Consider the following 12,218-nt stretch of genomic DNA (forward strand, 5'->3'; position numbering starts at 1 on the left):
TACAAAATAAAAATTATTCTACCATATCAGAAATAACCATGTGGAAAATATTACAATAAAGATCATATACAATAAAAAGCTGAGTTTGGAGGTGCAGAGGAAAGAACACAGGAAACTGCTTTCTATGGCTGTGCTATGGGAGGTAATTATACCTGCATGCTTGCTGCCACTGCACGTGGGCCACTGGAGTCCCCAGCTAACTAGCCAGCTCCTGGATTCTGTATTTCTCCTGTGAGGTCTACCGGAAAAGCAAGCACAGAGGGAGAAGGATAGAACTGCCCAATTCAGTCAGATTTGTTGTCTTTTTCCAAGTGTGATTCAAACTTTAAAAAGAAACTTAACAGAAGGAAATGCTCACTTGGTAAACTAATGAGGATATACTCCTACATCAGAATGATTAACCTAACCCTCTGCCCCCAACCTGAGACCTAACGGTTCCATGAGACAAGACACAGAGTCTACCTCCCTGATACCTTTATTACAACTAAACACATTTTCCAAAAGGAACTTTCAAATGAATCCACTGGGCCGGTGCCACGGCTCACTAGGCTAATCCTCCACCTGTGGCACCGGCACCCCAGGTTCTAGTCCCGGTTGCTCCTCTTCCAGTCCAGCTCTCTGCTGTGGCCCGGGAAGGCAGTGGAGGATGGCCAAGTCCTTGGGTCTCTGCACCCACATAGGAGACCAGGAGGAAGCACCTGGCTCCTGCCTTCAGATCAGCGCAGCGCCAGCCGTAGCAGCCATTTGGGAGGTGAACCAACAGAAGGAAGACCTTTCTCTCTAAAGAAAAAAAAAAAAAAAAAAAAAAACGAATCTACTGGAGTAACAGTGAGAACCAGATGAGGCCGTGGGAGGAAGTAAGTCAAGTCCTTTAAACCAGGTTCCACTCGCTGTTCTTGCCCCTGGTCTTCTTGCTGGCAGACAAGACAGAATGCCTGACCCAACAAGGAAGACAATGAGTACATCTTTGAATCCAGGGTGATGGAAAAAGAATCATTTGTTGATATAAGACAACAGTGTCTTTTGTCTTATGGTTGACTCAGCCTTGATCCTTGTTTCACTCAGAACAGAGTCATTTGAGAAATAAAAATTTTTAAGAAAACCCAGTCATACTGACATACTGTGCATACTGACATACAGTGTGGTTACGTTTTGCATTTCCCTTCCTGATGACTACTGAGGTTGAGTACCTTTTCATAGAAGACTACTGATTTGGGCAATATTGTGACTTAACCAAAAAATCTCCTGTTCAAAAGCCTCTTGAAAGATGGATAAAATACAGCAATTTTCACTTAAAATACAGAGTTGAGCTTACAAGAAAGTTAAGAGAAATCCTAAAGACCAAAAAGTACAAAGTAAGAGCTGATGCTAGGACTGCCTGAGGTTAGAGGACCTGTGGTATTAATCAAGGGGCTTAAAGTTCTTGTCTGTTAATTACAGTTATGTTTTTAGTAAAACTTTTCTGAAGTGTATCATGCATACAAAAATTTGCTCAAATTATAGTTACACAGCCTGATGAATTTTCACAAAGTGAATACATCCATGTAGCTGGAGACCACACAGAGAAATAAACCTTGTCAGCATGCCAGACACCCCCTTGTGAGCTATCCATTCACTGCCCATCCCTCCAAGGGAAAACCCTATCCCACTTTTTTTTTTTTTTTAAGTTTTGAAACCATTATGGTTTTTTGTGTAACTTACTTTTTTTTAAGATTTATTTTTATTGATTTGAAAGGCAGTGTTATGGGCGGAGGGGCAGAGCTAAGATCTTCCATCCTCTGGTTCATTCCCCAAATGGCTCTAACAGCTGGGACTGGACCAGGCCAAAGCAAGGATTCAGGAACTTCTAGGTTTCCCATGCGGGTGCAGGGGCCCAAGCACTTGGGCCATCTTCCACTGCTTTCTCAGGTACATCAGCAAGGAGCTGGACAGGAAATAGAGCAGCCAAGACTCAAAGCCAGTGCCCATATGGGATGCCAACATCATAGGCAGCAGCTTTACGCACTACACAACACTGACCCCTTATACTAATTTAACAGCATCAAATTAGTTTTGCTAGTTGGACTTCATAAAATGAAAATGCATGCTCTGTACTCACTTAAGTCTGACTTCTTTAGCTGAATTTTGCTGTAAAATTTAGCTATGCTTTTGCACTGAGTTGCAATTCATTTATTGTTATTACTATGTGATAGTCCAGTGTATGAATATACTGAAATTTATTTATTTTCTTAAAGATTTACATATTTATTTGAAAAGCAGAGGGGCAGAGAGAGAGAGAGATCTTGCATCTGCTCCCTACATGTCTGCAGCAATCAGGACTAGGCCAGGTTAAAACCAGGAAGCAGGAATTCCACCCTGGTCTCCCATGTGGGTGGCAGGAACCCAAACACTTGCGCCATCATTCACTGCCTCCAAGACACATAAGCAGGAAAATGGAATGGAAGCACAGAGTAGGTGGAACTTGAACTAGTCACTTGGATATGGGATGCAGATGTACAAAGTGGCAGCTTAACCCGTTGCATGACAACATCTCCCAAACAAATTTGTCTGTCCTTTCTACTGTAGGTGCACATTTAGGTTGTTCTCACTTTGAAATCTCAAATAATGCCCTATTAGTATTCTATACTTGTCTTTTTATTAGTAAATGTATGCATCTTGGGATATATACCTCAGAGGGGAATTAAATGGCCATTGAGTATGTTCCTATTAAATATAATTGTAGGATACCAAGGAACACCTTAGGCGATGCTGCCAAACAAATTTCCAAAGTAGTTATACCAACATGCAATCCTCCCAGCTGTGTACGCAAGTTCCAACAAGCAGTACTGTTTTTTCCATTTTAGCTATTCTGCTGTGGGTATAGTAATATTGCATTTTCTTGGTAACAACTAAAGTTGAACACTTTTTCATGTTTCTTGGCAAACTGGTGCAAATAGCCTATACAAGTCTTTTGCCCATTGTCCTATTAGGGTTGTCTGAATTTCATTAATGGTTTATAGAAGTTCTTTATACATACTGGATTTGAGTCTATGTATAATATGTTTCATACCCTCTATTCTGCACTTGGCTTTTTCATTGTCTTAGTGGTACATTTTGCCACACAGGAATTTTTAACTCAATATAAACTAATCTGTTAGAGTCTTCCATTATAATTAGGCTTTTTATGTTCTCTTTAAGGAATCTCTGTTTAGCCTAAGGTCATGGAGTTATTCTTCCACGTTTTCTTATAAAAATGTATTCTATATTTAATATTTAGCTCACGGTCTCGCTGGAATTGGTTTGTGTGCACGCTGTGAGCCAGAGGTGAAGCAGCGTTGCACTCCGGATGGACAGCCTACAGGCCCGGCACCATCTTTTCTGACTATACTGCCACCTTTTTCCTAATGCGAGTGTCACAAATGTGCGTCTTTCTGGACTCTGTTCTAGATGAATGTCCCATTCATCTGTCTTTGCACAGCGCAATGCTGCCTTCATCGCTATCATTTTTCACAGATCTTCTCACCTTGCAGTGGAAGTCCTCCAACTTTTTCCTTTAGTACCACCAGGGGCCCGAGTTCTCACTGACAAGTAAGGACAGGAGAGTAGAGGAGCTGGGACTGAGACTCACGTGAATGGCTGAAACCCCACAGGATTCACACCCAGCACAAGACAAAAAAATGTTGTCCTCGTTCATTTTGGGATCTGAATTTATAATTCCTGCATAGTCTAACAATTGCCAAACTGAAAAATCAACACAAAAGGCTAATCCTTAGAAGCAAACAAAACTGTTCTGAGGTGACCTCATAGGAGATCAGGCCTGGCTTAGGATAAGTGCCTCAAGAAATTATAAGACAATCTGAGAAAAAAAATCTTTTGTGAAATATCAGTAAACCCAATAAAAGCTGGCTAGATAAGTCATCCCCAAGAACTCAGATGACAGAATTATCATGTAGAGATTATTTAAAAATGTTTCAGATAATTAAATATTTAGAAAGGAGAGACCACAGATATCAGAAAAAGCAATATATATTTTTTTAAAAAACTAAGCTGACTTGAAAAGAAATCAAATAGAATCTCAAGGAATGCAATGTATATTCCTTGAAATCGACAGTATTCAGTGACCCCATGAAAGTGGAAGGTCTTCGTCCCAATGAGTCGTGCCCTCCGCCTGCGGCACGGGCAGCCTCCCACCGCTGGCGCCACACGTCCGGCACCAGTAGACGCTGACTACACCGGAAATGCTCACCATGGGCGGGACATCCCTCTAATCATGTCTGTCTTAAATGTTGACAATGGCGTTAGTAGTGTGACACCTAGAGGTTAAGCTCAAATGTGGGCCAGCCAAACAGACACCTGCAGGGAACTTCCTGGCAGCCCAGCAGCAGGTAGGGGAGGGGCTGTTCCGGGGCACCTGAGCAAAGTGAGGCCTGCTGGCCTGGGCCAGCCTGGGGCTGGGTTGCAGGCAGCTAACATAATTCCCCATACTTAACATCAACACTTTTGTCAGTATGGATAGTGGAACTAGCATGGTTTTAGAGTCATATCTGACTACCAGCTACCACTGATGACCATATCTGGTTCAGCACTGGCACTGGGCCCTGGAAGCCTCCCTTCTGCTCACACTCCCAGAACCCTTCACAAAGGCTCGAGACCCACCACGACCCGCTGCTGCCCCTCTGAATCCTAAGAGCCTCATGGAATGGAAACAGTTACAACAGTCAGGATCAGTCACTGCACTTATGTTTTATATGCACTGTTTCACTGTTTCATTTCACTTCTCACACAACCCAGCCAGATGTATGTTCATAATTTCTACCATCAAAAAAATGTTTTTGAAAGACAGAAATACAGAAATAGCGACCAACAGACAAGAGAACATTCCACAAATGCCCACAATAGCCAGGGTTGGGCCAGGCCAAAGCCAGCAGCTCAGAATTCAATCTGGGTCTCCTGTATGAGCGACAGAAACCCAACTACTTAAGCCATCACCTACTGCCTCCAGGGTGTGCATTAGCAGGAAGCTAGAATAGAAGCAGAGCCACGATTTGAACCCAAGCATTCAAATATGGGATACAGGCAACCTAAATACTGTCTTAACCACTGAGCTAAATGCCTGCACCAATTTTCCTCATTTTTTAAAAGACACTGAAATTGAGTTTTTTGCCCAAGATCACATTCTACATGGTACCACAAAAGATATTAGAACTCATGTCTGTTCTAGGTTCTTTGGCGACCACTAAATTGCCCCATTCCAGGCTTATCGTAACAGTTTCCAATTCAGCTTCCTTCTGGAGAGACAACTCATTTTTCATAACATTTAAAACACTGGCAAGGAAACAAAAGGTCTCAGCCGATTTTCTTTTGGACGTTTCTGTGGTCTTCAGGACAGCCTCAGTCCTGTTCCAGGCCTGGCTGCTCCTCTGGGCTGCGAGCAGCGGCCGTCTGCCCTCATGTAAACCCCTCGTCCAGGACAGGCTTTGTGCAGGCTGCCTACAAAGCCAAGGCGGCCATCTGAGAGGATGGAAGAAACCAGTAAAAGATGGGATTCTGGGGAGCCATCCCAGGTAGGGCTGTGTTTTATGCACCAGCACATTCGTGGAGTGAATTCGGTGTACTCGTAACGGCAGTTAATGAGCACAAGTGCAGTTCAGTTCTTTGTGTAAACAAGAGGGAGAGCATGTGTCTGAACGTAATTCCCACTGCATCGAGGTCATTTTAGAGCTGGTGGAGCTCTATTTGTCTTAGGAAATCTCGAAAACTTTTATTGGGAATTTGGAAAATATTTTTGGCCAGCAGGAAAGATAAAATCCCCGCACACAAAGTACAGGCCTGGGCCCAGAGACTGAACAGACAGACTGCTGTAAAACCCCTGTTTAATAAGGCATTAAAATGCCATCGACCTGGACACATTTAAAAAAAAAGAGAGAGAGAGCTATGAAAACAAATACCATTCAAATAATTAGGATCTTATGCCTGAGGCCAGCCTTGATGCCAACCAGGGACTTCCCTGCAGGAATGGAGCTGAGCCTGATCCAGAGAGGAGGAATCGGCCAAGACAAAGGCAGCTCTGGGCCTGGGTGTGTGTGTGTGTGTGTGTGTGTGTGTGTGTGTCTGTACGCCTTTCCAGCCCTCTCCATGGCCTGCCAATCTCGCTGCTGAAGGCTGTCCATTGGAAACGGGTTCTCTCCCAACTTGTGGGGCGACTGAACCTGAGCAGGGATTCCAAGCCTGACTTTGGAAAGGCCCAGAGTGCCCTGACCTTAAGGGTGGACACTTGCATCTTTCTGCCCCCACGAAGAACAAGGAGGCATTGGAAACCCCACTCTACTGAGTACATGCGTGCCAAGCGGGTGAGGGCTGTGAGCGCACACTTGTTTATGCATGTAGCTGCAAGCGGGAAAAAGATGTCTTTTTACAAATTCCTGCAAATACAGAAGCTCAGCGGAGCCGTTTCCTGCCCCCACAGCTGAAGGGGAGCAGCAGGCCAGGTGCACAGCAGCACCTTCCACTCCCCTCCCCCTGCAGGATTTCCAAAGGCTCAGCCCCAGAAACTTGAAAAATAAAGAACGTGTGCTCGTTACTTCTGGAATGGAGATCTGTTTGTCAGTTCAGGAGCACCAGTACCGTGCAGGGCTCATGGTAGATAGGACAGACGGAAGGCGCTTTCAGAAAATGCAGGCTTAAACCAGACTGCACTTCTGATGCAACCTCAGAGGATCTGGTGGTGGTTTGGTTTGCCTTTTCATTTTCTTTCTAAAAAAAAAAAATCCCCTTGGAATTTGTGTTGGCGATCAGTAACTTTCCTTTTGTGAATCCTGTAAAGTCGTGACTATCTGAGAATGTTTCTCTAATTTTATTTCTTCTTCCTCTTGTACATTGTCCTTTCTTCCAAAAGATTGCAACTGCCAGCAAAATTCAAAATTTTGAGAGAATAGTGAAAGGGAGAGGAAAAAGGAGAGAAACACAATTAAAATCTATGCATTTTCTGAGGTTAATTTGCACTGGGCCAGTTGGTTTCATTTTGCAATACAAAAGAAAAATTCAAGCCCGAGAGCTTACGCATTTCACTAAGCTCAGGTCCAGTGAGTGCTAAGGACACAGTGGTTTATTAAAAGCGTGAAAAATATCTCTGCGGAGGACTCCCCTCCACAGCAGCCTCACGCGTGGCTGCGGCCCACGCTTCCTCCATGGCCGCCTGGGCAGGATAGTCAGGGCCCAGTGAAGCAGCTCCTTGAGTCTTTCTCGCCATTTGGCTGGGATCCTGCCCCAATTAACAGGCCCTGGACAGTAAAAGCGAGAGAGGGGCCGGGCGCTAAGGCCGCTTGTAAATGATTAGTCCAGGAGAGCGGCGCAAACCCCAGAACCTGGGCCCCGGCGGGAGTCTGCCGGAGGAAATGAAAGGATCAACCCCACGAGAGGGGCACTGTGGCCGATTGTTCCCAATGCAGCCACCGGCTTTTCCGTGTGTGCCGGAAATTGGGCTGAGGACGCAAGGCGGGGCGAGGAGGAGGAGGAGGCAGGTGAGGACTCTAAATCATGCCCCATGCGAGCGCGGCCTGTTCCACCCTGTGCCAACCGTCCCCCTCCCTGGTCCAGGAGAAGTAGTGGGGTTTGTTTTGTTTTTCTCCTGAAAATGCAGAAATGAGCCTGGCCCAGGACTAACGGGGCCAATGGGGAGTTAAACTGTCAGGATCCCTTTCATTTCTCATTGGGCCGGCAGGCCACGCCTCGGAGGCTGGCAACAGGGATGTGACTCACCCTCCTTCCCAAGGCAGCAACAGAAGCCAGACAGGGACTTGCCCAAGGCCTCTGACAAGGCAGTGGCAACGCAGGGAGTTTCCTGTTGCAGTAGATTTAGCGTCGGTGCCCCTGAGCTCTGCAATGGGATTTGAGTGAGAAACATTCAGGTTGCCTCCCTGGAGCCTGGCTCCTGGCTGCAGGGGCTCTGCTGGAGGCAAATCTCAAAGCTCTGGACGCCTGAGGTGCTCAGAGGCCTGGAAAGACCAGGCAAGCTCCCACCCAGCACAGGCCCCTGCCGCCTGCAAGTGGCACCGCACACCCAGCTGCACACGGATCTGAGCTGTGGCATCTGGAAAAGGAGGTTCAGCTATGAGACAGGAGAAGCAATAAAATCTCAAAATGCAGTAAACAGAACTTCCCAGCACAAAAAAAAGTCTCCCATCTTCTCAGCATCTAAAACGGAACCTGTGCAAACTGGCATGGCGCGCTGGGGCTGAGGGCCACAGGAACCGAGCACATGTTTTGTCTGCATTATCTCATTTCATCTTTTCCGTAGCCCGGGGAGAAGGCAGTAGTTTCTCACCCCTGAGTAGCGTGTGGGGAGGCAGAGCTCACAGGGGTCAGGCACCCGTCTCAGACAGGGTAGAGCGCCAGGCCCGCTTGCTTCCACTGTCCTATCAGGCCGCTCCGCCCCAAGTGCCGGTACACCATCCCAAGGAGGATGTGCATCCCAGGACAAAGAGCCCTGCCCACAGACGCAAGCTCACAACATTGCCCACGTCACCCTCCCTATGGGAAAAACTGTCAGAACACACTACCAGTATAGTATTTATAAATTACACATGTGTTCTACCATGCTAATACAGACTTCGGCTATTTGAAAAGGGGAGATTAAACTAAAGAGAGAAACTCGGGTGTGCCCTCCCCCCTTTACTCCGGAGAGTCTTGCTACAGCTTCCGCAGTCCTTCACCACCACAAAGTTCCCTCACAGACCCTAGTTATGGATGCGTGGCCTTGTAGCTGCAGCGTGGAAGAGGGCAAGCCACACAGGCAGCAAGCGACAGGTCTGCGGCCAGGCACCCAAGACCACGTTCTCGCTGCTCAACACTGACCGAGAAAGAAGCTGGAAGTTCACTTTTCTTGCACCAGAAAACTACATTTGGGTCTCTAGTGTGAGTGGCCAGAGACTAGGGCCTGAGCCTCCTGTGCAGTACTTTCAGGTTTATCGACTGCCCTGAGGAGATGCCCGTAGTCCGGGCCAGGCCACCAGCACGTGGGGCTGGAGAAGGAAGCCTGGGCTGCGCGCCGTCGGATGCTATTAAAAGCAGCCCACATAGTTTCCATCATTCCTCACGCCGCCGTGTCATTTTACAGACCCAGCCCTTGCTTCAGGCATACCAGCTAGGAACTCTGGGTATTGAAGAAAAGTGACTCCTCCACAAGTCTTCTCGCTATTGCCAAGGAAGCATATTGGGACCAGGAGTTGGACAGGCAAGCAAAGGACATCCTCGCTCTGCTTCTGAGCCCAGTGAGTCTTGGGCCCCTCTCCCAAACACCGCATCCCCCACCCCCCCCCAAAAAAAAAAAACCACTTTGAACAGTTGTTTTAGAGGCGTATGAATTATTTTTATTTATCTGAAAGGCAGAGAGAGAGACAGAGATGATGGTTCACTCCCTCAAATGACTGCAACAACCAGAACTAGACCGTGCTGAAGCCAGAGCCCAGGACTCCATCCTGATCTCCCACGTGGTGGCCAGGACCCAAGTACATGAGCCATCCCCTGCTGCCTCCCAGTGTGTGCAAGAGCAGGAAGCTGGGACTTGCACTCAGGCCCTCTGCTTCAGGAAACTGCTTTCCAAACTGGCATCTTAACCACTGTAGCAAATGCCTGCCCCAGTACCTAAATTTGGGCCAGGCTGACTCATCTCCAAGGACAGCGTGAGATCCAGTACAAGGCCAGCCCCCCTCCTCCTCCACCACCGCTCTGCGAGGGAGAGGACAACAGCAACCCCACGCGGATGGCCCCTCTGCGGTGGGTGGCGGTGCCCGCAGATGGAACGGTCGTCCTCTGCCATTCTGTGCCTTTCAAATCACAATTATTTTGAAACACATCTGTCTGATTTTTCTGTTAAGGAACCCAAAAACCACTAAAAATACAAATCCATTGGGTCCAGCAGCCTCGGGACAGGGGGCAGGGCAAGCCAGGGGACAGAACGTGCAGTGATGACAGTGACGGCTGTGACACCCTAGAGGCAGAGGAACGGCTCTGTGTCAGAAAGACCTGGCTCTGAAGCCAGCTCTGACCCTGAGCCCAGAGCCTTGAGCAAGCTTCTTGGCCTCCTGGAACCTCAGCATCCTCCTGTGTGAGGGCGTGGTACAACACCTTTCTTACCAGGTTGCTAGGAGAGAATACACGGCCTGGCGCCACTCCTAACACCTGCTAACTGCTTACTAACACAGTAGGAATGAAGGCTAGTTTCCGTTTCTCATTTTTACACACGAGAATAGTAAAATCTGAAGAGTTCAGAATCTGAAATCCCAAGCCACACCCTGCCATGAAAGGAGGCAGTAAAGAGAGGAACTCCCTGCTTCCTATCAGAGCGACAGGGATGGGGCAGTGCCAGGCCACTTGCAGTGTTATTTGAATCTCCACAGTCCCAGGAAACAGACGCTCTCAGGCATTATCAGCCCCTTTTTATGACACAGACTCAGTAATGATGTCTCTGCTGACCGGCACAAACCAGAAAGCGACAAGGCCAAGTCCTAAACCCAGGATTTCTGGCCCAAGACACAGTTTGTCCCACAGATGCTGAAACTAGACCCCAGTGAAGCTGCGCTCATCCCTTAGGGAAACCGGGAGACCAGACGTACTAAATCCAGGTCCCATTCTTACCAGAAGGCTAGAAAAGCCACAGCCACAGGGCCAGAGACGTGGCACAGCAGGTTAAGCCACCGGCTACGACACTAGCACTGCGGCTGTTAGAGTCTCGGCTGCTCCACTTCTAATCCAGCTCCCGGCTAACGCACCTGGGAAAGCAGCAGAAGATGGCCCAACTGCTTGGGCCCCTGCCACTCACGTGGGAGACTTGGATGGAGTTCCAGGTTCCTGGCTTAAGGCTGCGGCCCTGGCCATTGTGGCTGTGAGGAGGAGGGAAATGACAGATGGAAGATCTCTCCCTCTCTAACTCTTTCAAATCAATAAGAAAAATAAAGAGAAAGAAAGGCCACAACTACAAGACAGATCTTGAGACATGGACTCACAGAGCCCAGAAATTCATCGGGGTCTCCCACCTGAGTGGCAAGGACTCAGGTACATGAGCTCCCCCACCTACAGAAAGCCTGGCCCAACCACCACCAAACCAAAGCCTCAATTCGCCTAGTCAAAAAACAGGAGTGGTCCCTTCCTCTTCCTGATTAGAGTGAGGCTCTCCAAGGGCCATCAATTACATCTGGACGTCTCCCGGCTCCTTAAACCCAAAGGTTAAGAATAGGGTGTGCTGGGGACCTCAGACTCAACAGCTGATGTGGAGGTGGGATGGCAAGCCACCCATCTGCTGCTGTCCCTCAGCCCGGACAGAAACCTGCCAGGTGAAGGGACAAAGAACCAAGGGACACTGCCATTTCCTGACAGGCCTCCTCTGCCAGGAACTGTGTTAGGGGCTTCTTTAGTTTGACTTTTTTCTTCTTAAGAGACAGACAAAGTCAGTCCCATCTTGGCATAGGCGAGTGGTGCCCATGAAAGTGCATGGAGGAGCAGACAGTGTGGAATCAAGACACCGGGGCAGGTGCCGGTCACACTCTGCCCTAGGAAGCAACTGTGCATTAAGGTAGAGCTCCAGGGCAAGCCTCATACCCCAGGTGCAGACCTAGGAGGACAAGAGGGTGCTGAGATGGCCCACGACCCTGGGAGATGGGCTGCAGTCCTGACCATGGGCCGCTGAAGTACCCAGCGTCCTCACACCCCATAGCAGCGGACCCAGGCCGCACCAGCGGAGAGCAGGGATGCCAGCGAAGGCGGCAGCACTGCTGTCCCTGAACGGCCTGGCGCCTTCAGCTCCCACAGTTCCCCGGCTTCACGCATTGAACCCTCACCCCATGAGTAGTGCTTTAGTGCCCCCCCCGGGGGGGGGGTGCCGCTCACAACAGCCCAAACCCAGAGTCACACCCAGCTCACCTGGGAAGGCGCCAACCCAGCTCCAAAGATTGGCCACTGTGCCGACCCCGCACGCCGCACACAAGAGGAGGAAGTGGGCGGATGTGGGAGAGGCTGGGCAGGCGCTGGGAGGAGTCAGCCCTGAAGCCAGGTTGCAGGGGAGGGCACCATGCCGGGCGTGCAGGGAGATGAACAGGGTGGACTCAGTCCTAACGCCTCTGTCAGGAGAGGGAAAGGAGATCCGGCCTTGAGGCTCACGGGCCTCCGCTGCTGAGAGAAGCCACAGGGGCGGACCGTATCCCCTAGGGAGAGCCCCCCCGCCTTACACAGGAGCCGCACTGAGG

The sequence above is a fragment of the Oryctolagus cuniculus genome, chromosome 17 (genome assembly GCF_964237555.1).
Source record: "Oryctolagus cuniculus chromosome 17, mOryCun1.1, whole genome shotgun sequence".
In the NCBI taxonomy this organism is placed as follows: Eukaryota; Metazoa; Chordata; class Mammalia; order Lagomorpha; family Leporidae; genus Oryctolagus; species Oryctolagus cuniculus.